Genomic DNA, 17,995 nt, shown 5'->3' with positions numbered 1-17,995 from the left:
ATATCTGTTGTTTGATCCAATAAATTTTTCAACCAATCTCTTCCATACATGTTCCCAGCACTATCTTCCAATAATACACTGCATATAATTACCTTAGAATTAGTGTTGAATAAATCTAAATTATATTTGACTATTTGGGCTAGTAATAAAGAATTGTCTTGGCTACCTCGGTTCATTGTTCACTATCCAGTTTCTAAGTGTCTTGTACTTTTCCATAGAATAGTCTTCCAAATGACTTCTTGTAGATAGCGAAGTTTGTATCTGCTTTCCCTTCTTTTTCCTCTCTCTTTGCAGTGTTTCAACACTTTCAACCTGTTGAGACGTTGAAATATCATTTGGTTGATCATCAGGAATTGAATCTCTATCAATAGGAACGTCTTGTTGCATACAACTTATAGTGGCTTCCATATTTGATTGCCAGTTAAAAAACTTTTGCAGCGTATTCTTATTTTGTTCATGAACATAATATTGTATGGAATCTAGACTGGTATCCACATAAGAGTGCATGGTCTGGTAATGATCTTCTTGGCATTTTTGTTGTTGTTAGAATAATTGTTCGTCTTTCTCCAATTGTGTGTTAAAGAAACTTGACAATGAAGTGTCCATGTAGGAACGCAAGTTAGATTGCAGGTGATCTTCTTGCCATTTTCGATATTGTTCGAAGAGCTATCTCTGGTTGTCGTAGATTTCTGTTCTCAAATTGCCACATATATCGTACACATTTTGTATTATATCTTGCGTTTGGAAACCCAACAGTTCTACCATTCGGTCTTCAGTTACATAATTGGACGTGTTGAATCTTGAATTTGGCTCGACTGCTGGTGAAGTTCTTGAGGTACTAAGAATGGTCCTCTCTCATATATAGTATCCCTCTCTTGCTCATAAGTGTTGTCGGGGATTTGTTGTGCCACATTATCCAATTGTCCATTGACAATGCCATCTAATACACTACGTTGAGTGTCACCAGGCAATGAAAGATTTATGTACCAAGGCGTTTCCAATTCTTCTTCAGTAGGGTGTAACACTGCAATCACCTGAACTGTAATTGTAATAAAATATCATAATCATTTTATTAGATCTTCTTTTGAAATAATTAAATACAAATGTAATTATACATTCATTAAACAAATCATACCTCTTGAGTAGTCAGAAAATGCTTAACCATTGTTTCAATCAAAATTTTATTATGCCGCCACTTATACATTCTTGAACTTTGCATTGTTTTATATCGACGACGTCCAAATTTTTTTCCAATTTCTGAAAACATCTCGTATATCCAATACTGCAACGCAATTACAAATTACAATTATTATTTTTGGAAAAATAAATTAAGCCAAATGAGGAATAAAAAAATATAAAAAATATACCTGGAATGCAAGTGGATACCCTGGTAGTGCATACTTGCAATCTGTTTGTTCGTTCTGTTGTACACTTTGTGCTCTTTGTAATTGAGATTCTTGTAGTGAATTTAACAAAATAAAGTATGCTTTCCGACCCCATGGATATGCAAGAAATTCATTGAGGTGTTCGACCATGCCAAGAGTTTTACAATCAATAATTCTTCCAACTGGTTTCATAACACACTCCACCAACATAACTAATCCTAGCTTAAATTTATCAACTTCATCCTGACATTGATAGAAAACTTCAAAGAGCATTCTCATGCTAATTCTTTGATTACTATGAAAGTATTGATTTCTAAGACGATTGTTATTATAATCAATCTCCATGACCGGTTCATAACAAGTTAATCCAGTGATAAGACAAAATTCTTGCATACCAAACCTAGCAATATGGTCCTCTAATTTTACCCAAACTTTATTATTCTTACCACAATGTACAAGCCGCAATACAAATTCATGTACCAATCTACTACTAAATTGCTCATCTCCTCCTCTATATAAAAAAAAAAAAAAAAAAAAAAAAAAAAAAAAAACCCCCCAAAAAAAAAAAAAAAAAAAAAAAAAAAAAAAAAAAAAACTTCGTACATAAAACCATAAAAATTACTGCACATTACAGAGCATTGATGATTTGAATCTATAAACTCCATAAAATCTTTAAGGTACTCACGATTTGGATATTGAGTGATGGTCGCTGAAAACCATTGATTTGGAGAAAATATATATTCCAAAGACATCTGCATAAATAATTCAAAAAAAATGTAAGCAAATTTAAGAAATTCTAAAATAGAGAACTTATAACATTGTACTTAATTAATCAACGCACATCCCAATAACAAAATCAATCACACGAAGACACTGTCGAACAAAATATTGCATCGACATTTAATGTAGGATAGGAACATCTTTAAAGTAAAGATACTAAACAATACTATAATAGCAATTTCAATAAAAAACTGTCTATTTCTCAAATGAGTACAATCATATCATTTACGAGTTTTAAAATTAAATTTATAGGAACACAATAAAAGGGTAACTTTTCTATATGTAATTGATTGATTGGAGCATAAAACTTTGTTCAAACAAAAAACCAAACAGAAAGGCAAAAAAAGGGTTCATGCAACCAACTTTGAATTTATTGGGAATGAAACTCAGTTATGTTGTTGTTTGGGTTACATAGTGGTCAAAATGGAATATTCAATACTTTGTTTCCATGTGACAAGCAATCCTTTACTACTTATTCCATCTCAAAGCTAGAGAAAACAAGCTACAACGCTATATTCCCTCCAGCCCAATCTTATTGAGCAAAATTTTCCTACTGAAATTTAAGTGCTGATATGCTTACAGCATATGTCATATTATTATCGTTTCTCAAGTTAAACAAACAATGCAAGAGAGACAATAGTAATAAACACTTCAAAGTTTCAAACATTTCGAAACTTGATTAGAACCATGCAACATACATAGCTAATATACTAAAAAATCAAAGGATGCGGAAGGAGCTCTTCACATTCAAAACTCACCCATGTTTTTTTTTTCCCAAATAAATGTTACATACTCACTCTCCGTGCATAAAGGGATATAATCCCCCGTGCACGCGGGTATATATCTCTCCGTGAACAGAGGGATGTTGCCCCCATGCATGGGGGATCATATCCCTCCGTACACGGAGGCCATGTTTTTTGGAGTAGGACCATAGGCCTCCGTACACGTCAGCGGGGCTCTGCAAAAGGCCACCGTGCACGAAGGGAGGAGACCACCGTGCACGGTGGCCTCACCTAAGTAATGAAATAAATTTTGCAACTAAATGCTTACGTTTGGGTGGTGATTTCTTCTACTTGCAATTTGAAATCTAGGTTTTGAGATGAAAAGTTTGAGATCTAGGTTTTAAGATAGAGAAAAAGATAAGGATAGGAATGAAATTAAAAAGTTTGAAATTAAAATAAACATATACGTGTGGCAATAAAAGGCTTTATAGATAAATAATTTACACTTTATTTTACTTGTTTTATTATTTATTATACATGTATTTATTTATATATTTACATATTATTTAAATCAAATGAATTAATTTGTAGCTTTTTTTTCCTCAAAATGTAAATTTTTTTCTATGTGATTTATACTGGATTATAAGCTATTCCTCTGCTATAGTAAAACTTTACTTCCCAATGTCTATTCGATAATTTATTAAGTGTTTTACTAACTCAATTATTCCATGAACACCATTTACGTACTATTTTAAGTAGTTCCCATATCTTATGCATATTCCAAACTTTTACGTTTATTAGTTTTATATAATATATATAACAAAGTAATAAGAACTAAGGAAATAATCCTCAATTCTATTGCAGTCATTCTTGTACTATAAATAAAATTTAAAGTAATTTCCATTTCTTATGTCAGTAATTAGATAGTTAAGCATGGCTATTTAGACAATAAGGTATGGCTATTGATAAGATTTTACTACGTAAATGATTTTATTAGTTTTCAACATAAAAAAAAAAAAAACTATTCAGTTTGTATTGAGTCTTTATGCCATCTACACGTTCTTTTTTTTTTATAATTGATGATAACATGGACATATTAATACTTTCACCTCATCTTTCCAATATCACGTCCCCAAAATTAAAATATTTATTAAACCATTACGTCTCAGTTTGAGATTCTATAAATAGGCTAACACAATGCTTCAACTTATTTAAATAGGACAGCAAAAGTTATCGTGGCAGGAAAACAATCCCCAAAGACTGCACGAAATTCCAACAGCCGTTACCAAAATCTTACTCTCATGGATTTAGAGGTATATATATTTTTCGTTCCAATAATTTTCTGCTTATCACTATACCTATGTGTTTCATAAATATCTTCATACTTTTCTAATGTTCATCAGGGAAACAGAGTGACAGCAACAATGTACGATGCCAATATCATTGCACTAAAGGATGAGTTCCAACTTGGAAAAACATACATTGTCTCAAACGCAACCGTTAAAGATTTCAAAAGTGAATTTCGGAGTTCTCCGAGTCAAAAAATTTGGAATATAACAAGTAGAATGAAGGTTGAGAAATTAAATGAGGATAACTTGAATCTTCTATTCTCAAAATATGAACTCACTCCATTTGATCAACTAGAGAGGCATATGGTCAAGAATACAGACATAAGTAAGATTTCTAACATATTCAACTTAAACTAATCATTTCATATAATGTTTCGTAGTTTATTTTTTACGTTCAAATTTATTCCATGCAAAAATACAAAAAAAAAAAAAAGAACACTTTACGTGACCTTCTCGTAGGTGTGATGGGCCTCCCTATAGCTGTTCAACATAAACGACTTATTCAAACTAACTTTGGTACACAAGCCTATCTACAAGATGTTATCTTGATAGACAAATAGTTCAAAACTCTGATGCTAACTTTGTACGACAGCTTTGTCGAATAGGAATGCACTACAATAATTGAAAACCTTACAAATAAACTCGTCATATGGGCTACAAATCTCAAGGTTTTTTCTTTCAACGGTAAATACATTTTACAAATACAACTTCATCTATAATGCTATTATGATTTTTTTAAGGAAAAAAAGTCATATAAATAATTCCTAATTTCTTTTCTACAGGCATCACACTTTCAACCAAAGTAAATAGCAATTTTTTCATTAACGTTCAACTACTGGCCATTGTAGAATACAAAGAATGGTATCACAACATACACAACACACATTTTGCTTTTACAGCTTCTTGTACAAAAAAAAAAAAAAAAAAAAAAAACAACAACAACAACAACAAAAAGAGAAGTATTTTAAAACTAAATTTGTCATTATTTATTGCAAGGTTAAAGCTAACAAAGAAACACTTGACAAGATGACAGAAAATAAGCATTTTATTGCTGCCAGTCCACCAAAACTTTCTCCTCCAACTAAGAATGAATTGACACCAATTGAGGATTTACTAGAAGTCTACCTAACAGTAATTTTATACTCGGGAAAACATTCTCTCAATATTTCATAACGCACAATATAGCAACAACACACATTTTCCTTCGTACTATCTCCCTATCTAATTACAGAAGACATATGTTTTAACAAAAAAAATTCTACTGGATGAGAGCAAACTGAAAAATAGCATCAAGAAACAAAAGATTTTGGTATATGTCGTGCAACAACTACAAGAATACGTCCAACGCAAACTTTGAAGAAATTCATAAATGTCGTTTTTGTAAATATGAACACGCAAAAGCTATCCCAAGATAACTTCTTCCATTACACATAAGTTCAAATTTTACTAATAATTACTTCATGAACAAGGTACATAAATTATAGCTGAAAATTTTTTTTTTTAGGGTAAATGCTTTCATTCAACTTGAAGACAAATCTAGTTCATTAGATGCAACCATCATAGGAGATGCAGTAGAGGTGTTATTGGAAAGTGATGCCATTGCCATAATGGACCATCTTCAAAACATAAAACATCACGTCCGACATCCTTTAATAATACTTTCTTTCTTCACAACAAATATGCCGTTGTATTGAAAAATATATTTTGTCTTCACAAGAGTGAAATACAGAATTCAATGATGTCATGAAATTGGAAAGTGATATGAAAATGCTGTTTTACCTAAAAAGACAGAAAAGTGCTACGATCCACCTGAATACCGTTTCGAAATCATATTTGTATTCAATTCCTCCACGTCGACTGAAATGAATTCTTCAACTATCCCAAATGATCCAAACATGCCAACTGAAATGAAAGAAAATTCTGACAATAAACATGCAAAAGGCAAGAACAGAGTTGATGGCCAACTCAATGAAAATTCCAAAGCCGCTGAAGAAATCACTCTACCACATGCAAAAAGGTCTCTCTTCCAACCATCAAACATACCTACTGAAGCAAAATCAAAACCCAAAAAAAAAAAAAAAAAAAAAAAACACACAAACTATAAAAATGATGATAAAATGACACGAGCTATAAAACTGATGATCAAACCACTGTGATCGCTTCCAAAAAAAAGCATGAGTAAACAACATCTACATTAATTTTGTGACAATAGGCAGCAGTATTTTATTTTATAATTTTTAAAGAAGGTAACATGATCAGCCTATTTCTATCTCTACGTTAATGGCCCTAATTGTATACCTTTGGGTAAAGACTACGGTTATAATACTACCGAATGACAATACATGTCTGCTTTTGACTTTAATAAATTGTTGTACATATTTCAGTTTCTTTATTATCTTTCCATTCTAAATAATACAGTTTTTAAATTAATTAGAAATAATAAAAATTTATGATGCAACAAACAAGAGAAAAAAAATATTTAAAAAATTTAAAAATTATGATAGAATTTAAATATTTCATTCAAATGAATACAATGAAAAGTAAAATTTAGTAATTCAAAATTTAACAAATTACTTTCTTAAACAATATATAAATATTATTTAATTAAACAAAAAAATTAAAAAAATTAAATTTACAAATATTAAACAAAGAATATATAAAAAAAATTTATTGAACTAAAATTTAAAGAAATAAGTTTTATCGTAAAGAAAAAACAACTAAAAAGAAAAAAGGAATTTATAATGTGAGCAAAACAAACTCAAAAAAATATTATATAAATAAATTAATTAAAATTATAAAAATTAGACAAACAATATTCATATTATTTCATTAAAACTGAAGAAGATAAATTTTATAGTAAAGAAAAAAATTAAAACGAATTTTAAATGCAAAAACAAAAATTATATTATTAACATAATACATTTAAATTATAATTATGCATTAAAAATAATAATTTTCGTGCACGGAAACGAATCTCTCTATCCACAGAGAGTCTCATTTCTAACAAGGAAAGTTAGAAACGAGAAAACTCTCCTTTTTAGAAACTGTTCTAAAAATGAGAGTTTTCTCTTCTTGAAAGGAGAGTTCCTCTCCGTGATAGGAGAACTCTCCTTCCAAAAAGAGAATTTAATTTATTATTACTTTATATGAGTTCTTCAAGAAAGACATTTTAGAAATCCACGCAAGTATTGAAAAAATCTAAATTTTAATGAAGTCTATTACAAGATTGAAAATCTGAATTCAAATTTCCTAAATTCCAATAAAATATAAATCTAAGGCTTATTTTGACAATTTATAATTTTTTATAAAAATTGTTTTTTTCTATTTCAATTTTTTAAGTTTTTTTTGTAATTACTATATGGAATCTTTCCAATTAACATCATAGATAGCTTACCTCAAATGATATTTTTATAACAGATTGATTCGCTTCTTCTTGAAACAGTAAATTCGTATCAACATTCAAAACGCTAATATCATGTCCAAAATAATCCTGTCCGTGCAATAGACTAGTATATACACAATTACGTAAACCCGAAAAATAAAATTAAAAAAAAAGGAAAATTTGTGGCTGCTTGAGAGAAGGGAAAAAAATGGGCAGCTAGGGAAAATTGAAAAAGAGGCTGGTTTATATATTTATATACACACATTGGAGGCAGCCAAGAGGAGATAACATTAACATACATACACACACAGTAAGGAAGGAGCAGACAATTTAAAGAAGGGAGGAAAACGAGCTGCCTGCTGGAAATATATACATTAAGACACAAAAACGGCGGTGGCTGGAGTAAAGAAAAAAAGGTTGCTGCCTGTACAAAATTTGGAAGACAGACGTGCTGTGAGAATTGGAAAAAGGAGACTGAATTAGTTATGTAAAAACACAAAAAAAGGGCAGCCTCTGGGAGAATTCGGCAGTGGGAGGAAAATAAGAAAAAAGTGGGCTGCAATATATATATATATACACACACACAAACATTTGGCAGCTTTGGAGAGACAAAATGACAAGAATTGAGGGTGCTGGCTGACATATATACACATATATATACACGCGCAGACTGAGAGAGGAAAAGGGAGAATTACACAAACAAATTTGGACGGAAAATAAGGCAAACACAAAGACGACAAAGAAGTGACCACAGCAACGTCACTTTGGAAATTAATCAAGCTTCGTCAATTACTCGATGATGTCGTTCAAACTTTATTTGTTTAATTTCGACATCATACATGGCTAATATCATTATTGTCAGGATATGATGAACCCTTATTATGAAGTTTTTAATTTGAATAATTAAATTGACGTTAAATTTGTTTGAATGTTTGGTATCGTTTTTCATACTTTTCAATTAGTTGGCCACTAGTTGAATTAATTGTGGATTTTGTTGTTATCGAAAGTAATAATACGATCATTAGCACAAAATAATAAACATTGTAAGGTTCGATAGAGGATAGAGATATATACTTCTATGATTCACATGGTTGTTTAAAGATGTTCTAGCTCGTTTAATGCATTTATCATATTCGCATCTTTCATCGAGAGATAGGAATGTCACATGAGGGGAATAAATTTGATAACTATCAAGAGTGGTTTTCAATTAAAATAGGAACATTGACCAACAAAAATGATTTCAAATTGTCAATTTAACGTTAGTAAACATTAGTAAAGGCACCTTTACACTACAGTATATGGAAATAACTCAATTTGTATCATCATCAGGCCGTATGTTGACTTCTGGCAGGAAGTAAAACATCCCTCCTTTCAATAGGTAGAAAAGGAGCAGCCTGTTAAAGAAAAATATATGTTGTCTATTCGCAAATCCAAATAAATTAGATCTATGCCTATTAACAAAAATAAAAGAAAAAAATTTAAGAGAACCCAAAGAAAGAGCTACTGCTCTGTAGTTCCAATGCACATTATTAGAAATTTCTCTTCAGAAACACGTATACCAGTTCAAATTTTCGAAATAACCCGAACAATCCATGAAAATAAGGAAAAATGAAAAACCCTTACATCGCCCTCATCTTGAAAAGCAGACTTTCCCCTAGAAATTCCAATCTGAATAAAGAAATTCACATGGGTTTCTGCAATCCAGTGCGATACAAATCTTCTTAACAGATTAAAAACGGAATTTCAAGATCCTAAACAGCGGAATTCCCTCAAACGACAGCGGAATAGGATATCACGTAATTTGGTGATACAAAACAAGAAAATTTAGTCCTCCGAATCACTATTCCTTCTTTTGGGTTTTGGAGAATTTGGGTTTTCGGCCTATCGGAAAAGAGTAGAATAAGCCGGTAGGTATCGTTTTCCTTATTTTTTCTTTAGGTTAGGGATAACCGTCGCCTTGCAATGAGGCAAGCTCCGATTCAAATGGCCGACAAAGATGCTAATATTATCGAGAGGGATGACAAGGTGCACGTTAGCTCCTCCACCGTAGCCGGCCACAAAGATGACCAGAAACTCCTCGGGGACGCCATCGATTCGCTACCTCCTCTCGCGGTAAAGGCGTGTTCTTGCCTTTCACCCTCTTTTTTCTCTGGTTTACTATCTATACATTTTTTTCCTTCTCCATCTTAAGATCCGAGAAACAAGTGCTTGATGCGCTATGAGTTTGCCTTTCAACTGAAAAAAGGTAAAATATCCATGTCAACGGAAGATAACATAATGAGAGAGAGAAAGTACGAAGGTTTATGTTGTCACAAATACTATTAATTTCACTGATTAATAATGATTTCTAAAAGATTATTTACTAAAAAAATCTTCAAGTCGATTAATAAACCAGATCATGGTCATAAATTTAACTGTCCTTTATGAACAGGCGTGTTCTTTCTGAAACTGAAAACTGAAAAGACACGAAAATGGCAACAGACACCCTTTCATCATCTATAAATAGATGAAAAGATTTGGCCTTTTACATCAGTGTATTAGAATCCATTCTTACAAACATACTTTCTTCATCATCTTTGCTGTTAATAATCAAGATTTTTGGCAAAAGCACACAATGGCTGCCAATAATAGGATTCTGATGATCGCCTTCATTATGTTCGCATTTTTGCTGATGGCAATGGCAGAAGGGGCGGAGAGAAATACGAATGCACATTGCATGATAGAGTGCTATTCCGAATGCATGCAAATCGACATTTTTACGCACTGGGATTGTGAGAGCGGGTGCAGAGTTGCCTGTGCAAGAAGACACACAAGGAAAGTATCAGTGGATGCTCAAAATGGGTTTCTGCCTTCGTGGGTTTAACAGTCATCACAAAACTTTATCACATTTTAATGCGTAATCTTTTCATTTTATATGTCTTTGTGAGAGAAAGCGGTCAAGTTCCGGTTCTTAGTAGATTTTCCGGAGTTTTGATATGACTTTATACAATAACAAAGTGAATGAATGTCTTCATTTTCCTGATATATCAGACTGGTTTTCGTCACAGTAAACTGGTATATTAATTATTTGTTCATCGTCTTACAATTATTTAATCGACTTACTATTTGGTTTATTTACATATTGATATGTCAAAAAAGCCATAAATATTGATTTGATCATATTTTCTGTATATAAGAATCATGTTTAGTGAAACGATTGCTAGTTACACAATATCACTTCCTATAGCAAAATGTAAAATAAAAATGTCTGATGTATCTTCTATTAATTATATTTAGAGGAGCATAACGATAATGATTATGACCGAGTTTGAAATTTATTAATTAATTAACAAGATGATGGTATCAGAGTAGACATTATCAAGAAAAGAATTATATTCATTTTGTAAAAGACATTTCAAGAAAAGAATTATATTCATTTTGTAAAAGACATTTCAAGAAAAGAATTATATTCATTTTGTAAAAGACATTTCAAGAAAAGAATTATATTCATTTTGTAAAAGACATTTCAAGAAAAGAATTATATTCATTTTGTAAAAGACATTTCAAGAAAAGAATTATATTCATTTTGTAAAAGACATTTCAAGAAAAGAATTATATTCATTTTGTAAATGCAAATACCATAACGAAATGATACATTAACATCAATAATTAAACTTTAAAAAAAAAGAAATTATTGATTTTATTTCACATTTGCAAAATTTATTTATTTATTTATTTTAATTTCTACTTTTCAAACGTTAAAATTGAAGACATGGGCAAAAATTGTGCATCATTTATGAACAGGCTTATCCTTAAATAGTTGAGAAGATCCATAGCCTTTTACATCATCACTGCATTAGAATCAAATCACTTCTTAAAAATAAACCTTCTTCATCATCTTCAGCCTCCAAGAATGGGATTTGATTATTGCTGTCATTATGTGTGCTTTGATAGCTATGGCATAAGGAGAAGACAGAAATAAAAATGCACATTGCATGATAGATTGCTATTGGCAATGCAAACAAATCGAGATTTTCACGGCCAGTAAATGTGAGTCGCCTGTGCAAGACATACGACAAGAGTATCTGTTATTTATGTTCAGCCCCTAATGTTGATGCCCGTAATTCTTGAAAGAAAGAGTGGAAGAAAGAAAAATATATGTGTTGCCATACATGGCTGTCTACGATGTACATTATACATTCCCTAATACACAATTAATAACGATAATGTACTGATAAAAATCATGAGCATAACAATAATGATCAAGACCCAGGTTTGAAACTGATTAAATGACATGGAAAATACTTATTGTATATCATCATTTACAGATTGATAAGGTATCGAAAAGAAAGTCATACGACGCAATCGTATGGATATGTAAAATATAGGATTTCCTATACTAGTAGGATAGGGTGGGCTGATTTAATGGATTATGATATTATTGATCGACTTGGACGTTTATGCAAAAGCATTTCCGGTCCTCTCCTACTAGGGAAAGGTCCTCCCAATGCTCTAACGCCCACGCCAGACATGAACCGAATTGTCTCACGACATTCTGAATCCAGCTCACCTACCGCTTCAATGGGCGAACAACTTTTCTCAACTATTTTTTTATTTCCCCCTTTAATCCTGCTTTATTCTTATCTAGGTGTTTTTTTTTTTTAAATATATATTTGGTTGATGAGATTTTGATCGAATTAAATTTCATCACATCATCTGTTGGTAGACAAATCTATAAATTGTGATGCAACCGTAAATTTAATCATGCATCGTTTTTTAACAGACTTTACTTTCTCTGTCATCTTTTTCGTTAAAAATCAAGATTTTGACTCAAGTACACAATGGTGGCCTCCAAGAATGGGATTCTGATTAAAGCTGTCAATATGCATGCGCTGATGGTTATGGCAAAGGGAAAGAGGAGAAGTGGAGAGTCGCCTGTGCAAAACATACAAGGAGAGTATCTGTTAAATAAGACATGCTAATGCCTATTAACTAGGCAGTTTGTTATTTGCATTCAACCCCCAGTGCTCGTGCCCGTAATTCTTGAAAGAAAGAGTAGAAGAAAAAAATAAATGTGTTGCCATACATGAACATATTCATTCAAGAAAACGAATTTCTAAATGCATATATACATTTTGATGAAGACTGTCTACGTTCTACATTATACTTTCCCTATTTACACATAATTAATGACATCACATAAGATACAAACACGAGGACATTACATTGAATTACACAGATAGATGTATTTTAACCAGTGAACAGATTTCACTTCCTCTAGTTTATTATGTTGTTCTTAGAAGAATTTTCAGGTAGTCTCCTTTCAGAGTTTCTGGGCAGTTCATTCATCTTACTTAGCGGCACATTGTCATCGGTCAAGCTTCCTTCTTTTTCTGTCCCTTCTCGATTGATCCTTCTTCTCATCAATTACTGATATTAAAGTTTGAAGGCGTCTAGAATGTGAGCTAACCTGTCCATTAGAAGCAGATTCAACAGCGACAGATTCCCGATACTTGTGAATAATCTGCCACAAGTATATAACGAAAGCAAGAAAACAAACTATCCCACATATAAGAAATAGGCCCCAGAAGCTTCTCAGGTGAAGACGCTTTGATTCAATCTTGGTATCATCTGTAGTGCACAAGTTTTTCGTAGCCCACTTGTCATGAAGTCTCTGGAGATCTCCATTTTCTGATAGTGTTAAAATTGCTGTTGATAAGTCAATGGTCAATGGGGAGTCCCGTGGAAATGCCTACATAAAGATACAAGAAATTAGCCATCGAGGAATTTTTTAAACTGGATTTAGTCCAATCATAAGCAGGTTTCACAGGGCACTGGGAAACAAATAGAAGACAACGAAATAAACAAACATTATCTTCGTCAAAGTGCACAAATGCGCAAGCGCAAGCAGAACAATAGATGTTACTCACAAATCCCCAGCCACTTTTGGGGAATGCCTGACCGACAATCCTGAACTTGCAATGGCTTGACAAGAAAAGCTCTACATATGGACGTTCATCGACAACTGCAGTAACACCTCCCTTTTTCGGACCCTCTAGAAGTGCACTGGCATACTCTTCTGGAGATCCAAGGGCTTTAAGCCTGGATTTAGGAATACCAATTTCATTGGTCAGATAATGTTCTGCAAAAGAACCCACTTGGTATCCAATAGGATCATCACCATCTTTTAAACTTTCGATTCCATTGATAGGAGAATAGAGCTGTTCAACTGTGAGGATAGAGGTCAAACCAGCAGTGTAATTTGATTTAATTATTAAGACAACAAAAAGCCATATTATCAGCACCATACGCCCAAGAGTACTCATCGGTTTCTCTTCTGCAAAAAAGTAAAGCATCAGAAGGTTAAATCTATCTATCAGGAACCAATTGTAGTGGAAAAATATTACAAGAAATATTCACCGACACAGTTTTCACTTACTGTTTGATAAAAATAGGGTTGAGAGGCTGAACCTGCAGGAGAAGCAGGCAAAAGAGTGTGAGAAACCGGTTCTTCATAACTGTTTGCTGTTCTTTTGGTCAAGAATGACAAACCCAAACTAAACCATCAGACTCCACAAAAAGTTGAAATACTGGTAATTGACCATGCATCTTTCTATTATCAAAACACTGCATACGTTTTCTCAGAGGGTCAGACACCAATATGGCAATAGAACAGCATGCTCAGACAACCAAAAAAAATTTAAAGGTCATTATCTAACCAGTTATGCTACAAGAATTCGTAAATTTTGACATATTGTGATAAAATCAGCTACTTTTGACGTTTTTACATCAAGGAAATTAATCAATTATTCAGAAGTAACCTTTTATCCATCCAGGAAAAAGGACCCCCTGCCAAGGAAGAGAGTTGGCATACATCCATGCAGTTTTATTAAGTACTTTTGTCCATCAAAAGAACTTGACATGATTAAGGTTTTTCTCCAAGTAGTAGACTCTCCAAAAACTAATAATTAATATCAGGAGAAAGGTAACTGAAGAACAACAGGAGGCATGAGTTCAGATGGTCTTTGACAGTGGACTCGAAGAATGGTGCTAGATGTCTTTTACTCCATTCTTGAAGTTCATAACTTGTAGAGTAACTGAAAGGAAGTTCTACTAATTGGGTATTAGGGATATTAACTTGGATGCAGAATTAAGTTGGTTATTAAAATTTATTAGTTCCAGTACAAAAGAATTTTAACTCGGAAAATAGATCGATAAATTTGACAGTCATCAGTTGCTATTTTGGATGGTAGTTTAATAAACATACGTATTCCCTATCAAATCTTGTATGATTGAACTCACCATAGAACGGTTATCAGTTGCTTCTTTGGTGGACCGCGGAACTCATCATTAATTCGGTGCTCCAAAACCCATACAACTATTCCAAGAAAAAGAAATAAAGCAGCAGTAACACCCCATAGTGCAGGAGAAAACGGTCCTAAGAAAGCCCAAGCACCTGTATTCAACTCCGTAACTGGGACCAATATAACAAGTCCAGATGCAGCATATGGCTGTGTAAATTCTACATTTCTTTTCCTATCTGTCACGATGGCAATGTCACCAACAACCCCATCAAAGAACTGTCACAAGTAAACATAATGATTAGCTAACAATATAACCAAGCTCTAGTTGACTTCATCCATACATATGTGCAACTCAAAATAACTATAACCCTAATCATATTTAAATCAAATACTTACTCCTGTTGTAATTAAATTCACAAGCTCGGTGTAGTTCGGATTTTCATGGCCTTCTCCATACGGAATGAATTGAAATGGAACAGCGTATGGCAGAATGGTTACAGCAGCAATAAATACGTCTATGCAGAATCCTTTAAATATATTAGTGTTTGGCACTTGGGATACAAATTCTTTGTAACTAAACCGATTGGGTACACCAATTCTCAATTGCCTCCCATTATTTGGAAAAACCCATCCACGAGGATTTCTTACTGTGTTTCCTGGCCAAATAACATTATATAGTCGTTGGTTTGCACTTGAACGATTAGGGGGCCTTGAATATAGAGTCTCAGGAGGCACAGTTGAAAGTCCAGAATAATTTGACCAGTAACCAATTTGATAGAAACCAGTTCCAACGATGTTTATGATATCATATGCAGGAGAGATGATACATCTATCAGGACTAAACTTGACTTGTCCCGTCAAACCTACAAAATCACTCTGCAATATGCTCTTCAGCAGGAGTGGACCTCCATCAAAAGTGACCATGGCTTCTAGGTGAAGTTTACTCCCTCTGAAAGCTTGCAACTTCGAGTCGTTAGAGAATGAAATAACCCCACCCTGATCTAAAAAGGAATCAATAGCGTGAGCAACCAACCAAACAGTATCATAAGCATAGAGTGCATATGAATTTAGCCCTAAAGAACCACCAGTCAAATTGTTCCACCTAGCTGAAAATTCTCTCTTACTTTTGGAATCCGGAGTGTGTTGCCGCAAAACAAGAACTCCTTGCATAGTATCCATCCTGGTTTGTGAGCGTAAAGGGGAAGAGGAATCCAGAACAGAGGAAAGCCAATCTGTAGCCATCCAAACATAGCCATCACCCATCATTCCAAGATACCGTGCCACAGAAAATACTAAGAACCCTGCTGCAGGATATGCATGCAGAACAATAACTCGAGACTCCATTAGTGCAACCTTGACAAGAATATCCATGATGACACTCCGATTGATGTCTCCTGGAGGGATCCCTGCTTTATAGCAAAACTCGACAAAGACTGTCTGCAAGTGCATCGTCTAATGCAGACATCCCATTTCGTCCGTATTCGTCATCGACATAAATCACAATTACTTGCTTCCAACCATAATACTCGACAATTTCAGCAATTGCAGTCATCTGGTACATATCACTCTGTGTTGTCCTTACAAAATAAGGAAACTGAAGAGAAGCAAGAGTGGGGTCTGTTGCAGAAAATGACAAGAAAGGAGTTTTGAGTTCATTTGCCACACTCAATATAGTGTGCGCAACCACTGAAGATTGTGGGCCTATTACCGCAACAATATCAGTCTCCATAAATCGCAAAGCTGTGAATAATCAATGTTTTGTCAGTTAATGCAATATCCCTAAGTCAAATAACTCAATTATGATAGGATTGAGCATGGCTAAAAATCAAGTTCGCCTCCATATTTAGGATATTTTAGACACAAAATAAACACTTATTTCTGAATTTTTCCCAGGGGAATAGGTAAATTTCTTACATTCAATTTTACAACCGTAATTAATAACCTGGATAACTGAAGATGAGCATCACTTTTAATATTGTTATTAACATCATAAAGAACTCGAAACAGTAACTGAGAAACAACTTTAGTTCTCATCTTTTCAGTTTTCTTCTCTCAATAAGTTCTAACAGCAGCCAAATTAGATAATTCTAGATGCCGGAAAATAGATTACCTCCAACCATGCCAAGAAATCCATTGCAATTGGAATTATGGATTTTCACCTCAAGTTTAGTCCCATGGAGGACACTCCAATTAGAATTCACATCTTTAACAGCCGCCTCTATAGCAATCTTGGCAACTCTTCCTATTGTAGAGTCGATAGCAAAAATAGCTCCAACCTTCACAACAGCTGGTCTTGAAGAAACATTCGTAATCATCCCATTAAAAAGCACTCCAGAAGAGAGTACCAACCATAATGAAAGAATCCAAATCACATCCATTCTAGAGTATGACGTACTAATTTCAAAATAAGAATCCAAATTGGAACCTCCCAATTAGAGTCATAAACTTCCTAGTAAATGAGGTTTAGCAGCCTTAAAAATACATATTTGTGCAGACTAAAATTCAGGAATTCATTACTACAACCGTATAAGTGTTCTAAACAACATTCAAACGTACGCAGCCCAATTTTTTTTTCAGAAAAGAAAAATTTACACTCAGTTGAAACAAGAATCAAACTCTATTCTGATTCGTAGATGATCAACAAAAAGAATCAATTAGCACCAATGTTCAATTAACATGGGCACATGAATTAGTGTAGTGAAGAAGCAAAATAATGGAACGCCATTAAGAAAAATGTAAAGATGAGTAATTTCAAGTAGACAAATACAGAATTTTACACCAGCAGCCATGTGGGCCAGTCTTTCTATACCCATAAGAAAAAGGGCGAACTCACGAAGAAAACGAGGAAATGGTATCTACGGTGGTCAATTGGGAGAAAAGTAAAACATAAATGTGTCATAATCATTTGATAGACAACAAATTAGACGTCAATTTTAAATAGCAAATTTCGACTTGAAAATGAGAGGAGGAATCAAACTCTGAAATTTAGTGGTACAGCCTCTGTGGACCATTTAGTTTCATTTTGTGAACGGTGGATTTTTCTAAATGGCCTATCACTATTCATTCTTGCTAAAATGTCTATATTACCCTTAAT

At 33.3% G+C, this 17,995-nt stretch overlaps 1 pseudogene; it reads right to left on the bottom strand.

The window, feature by feature from the left end:
- Positions 1-12,658: 12,658 nt before the first annotated feature.
- LOC111378544 lies at positions 12,659-17,733 on the bottom strand (annotated as a pseudogene).
- Positions 17,734-17,995: the final 262 nt, after the last annotated feature.

Source organism: Olea europaea, unplaced genomic scaffold, assembly GCF_002742605.1.
Source record: "Olea europaea var. sylvestris unplaced genomic scaffold, O_europaea_v1 scaffold1831, whole genome shotgun sequence".
Lineage (NCBI taxonomy): Eukaryota > Viridiplantae > Streptophyta > Magnoliopsida > Lamiales > Oleaceae > Olea > Olea europaea.
This window is presented reverse-complemented; position numbering and strand designations above follow the sequence as displayed.